Here is a 2,000-nt window from a genome sequence, read left to right as displayed (position 1 = left end):
GGAAATATTCGTAGAGCCACCAAGGGCTGTTTATAGAAGATCGAGAAATCTACAGGACATACTAACTTCAAAAACTAGTCCTCCGCAACCCACAGGCGGCCACCCTTGCAACAAGAGCCGCTGTAAAGTTTGTCCGCATATGACTACGTCTCAGAGCGTTAGCAGTACGGGTTCTAACTTTCATTTAAAAATTCAGGGTGACTTCACCTGCGATAGTGCGAACGTCATTTACCTTCTCCAGTGTATGATATGTAACCTTCAGTATGTAGGCCAGACAGAAACCCCCTTTAGATTACGCTTCAATAACCACAGAGCCCAGGTTAGATCCCTCCCAAACCTGCCCCTATCAAGACATGTTCAGCTCCCATGACATTCATTTGATCACATTACAGCTACTATTCTGGAATCTGCATTTAAATCTAATCACGACCGAGAAATTAGAGACACTTTCTTGATCTATAAGTTTAATACAGTATCTTCTGGTTTGAACGAAAGCTCGGGGAAATTGAGCACCCTACCAGTTCAAACACCCTGATATCCATCGATGTTAAGTGCTATTCTGTTCGTGCTCTCTCTTCGTGTACATCGCACCCCGCGTTTCCGTTTAATCGCGCCTGTATGTTTAACTTACAGCTCCATCATATAGCTAAAATTTCGCTACGTTCATCTTTTTACTTCAGCGCACGGGTATGCTTTATATTTATGCTTTTCATGTGCTAGGACAGAACAGGCAGATAGCGTCATGAGTTATTTTGTCAGGATGTAATAAAATCTAATACTGCTACCATTTATGCTGCTTTATCGTGACCTGTGTTTTTTAGTGACGGTATCTTTTAATGTTTTGAGAGTGGGCAACTTCTAGCTTCTTAAGATTTTGCTGTCCAGTAATTCTGGTTTCTCATCTTTGCACTGTAAGCATGACACGTTTAATCATCTGTCATCGCATTCTGTAGCTAATAGTGTTAACACACTAAATTTCGCAACGTAGCCCTCCTGCTCAGCCATTGTTACCCACATTCGCGTTCTAGTCACGTGTGTGATATGTTTTTAATCTTCTGTGCATTATATGTTTGTACTTTTTTTGCACCCTCCGTCATATTCTGTGTCCTCCGTTCCTATTCTGTTATTCTGATGAAGGCCTTTCCACGGCCGAAACGTCAAGTTTTTTCTGCTGCTTTATAAGAATTCTTCTTTAAAAACTAATTGATTGGCACTAGATATTAAAAAAATAGAAACATTTCCCTATGCACCTTCGTTTCGGTGACTGTTGGCTTCTTTAATATGTTTGTCAAAGGAGCCCCTCACTTCATTTGCCTTCTCTGCTAATAGCTTAACGGGGGTCTCGGTTCTGGCAGTCTTGATGCCATAGGTAGCATAAGAGGGCTCTCGCACAGTTTCCGCCCTCGTCATTAGATGACGTTTTACGTCACACTTGCGGTATTACAGGACGTGCTACGTCCACCGCTATGGACGAGGGTGGCGCTGGTGAACACTCTCAAGGTTCGCTTACACGCAAAAACATAAATACCCACGAAAGCAGCAGATTGGACAGCCGTCGCCGTAGCTCAGTTGGTAAGAGCACCGGACGAGATATTCGGAGGTCGTGGGTTCGGATCCCACCGGCGGCATGGTTGTTTTTCTGCTGCTTTATAAGAATTCTTCTTTAAAAACTAATTGATTGGCACTAGATATTAAAAAAAAATGGAAACATTTCTCTATGCACCTTCGTTTCGGTGACTGTTGGCTTCTTTAATAGATAGATAGATAGATAGATAGATAGATAGATAGATAGATAGATAGATAGATAGATAGATAGATAGATAGATAGATAGATAGATAGATAGATAGATAGATAGATAGATAGATAGATAGATAGATAGATAGATAGATAGATAGATAGATAGATAGATAGATAGATAGATAGATAGATAGATAGATAGATAGATAGATAGATAGATAGATAGATAGATAGATAGATAGATAGATAGATAGATAGATAG

General features: G+C 40.5%; 1 non-coding gene across 1 annotated transcript; it reads left to right on the top strand.

Moving 5' to 3' along the window:
• Window positions 1-1,554: 1,554 nt before the first annotated feature.
• TRNAS-AGA (transfer RNA serine (anticodon AGA)) lies at window positions 1,555-1,628 on the top strand. Its single transcript has one exon. It is a non-coding gene; the product is annotated as a tRNA-Ser (tRNA).
• The last annotated feature ends 372 nt before the right edge of the window (window positions 1,629-2,000 follow it).

Source organism: Amblyomma americanum, chromosome 9 (genome assembly GCF_052857255.1).
Source record: "Amblyomma americanum isolate KBUSLIRL-KWMA chromosome 9, ASM5285725v1, whole genome shotgun sequence".
Taxonomy (NCBI): domain Eukaryota; kingdom Metazoa; phylum Arthropoda; class Arachnida; order Ixodida; family Ixodidae; genus Amblyomma; species Amblyomma americanum.
Note: the sequence above shows the minus strand (reverse complement) of the source record. Positions and strands in the feature narration are given on the sequence as shown.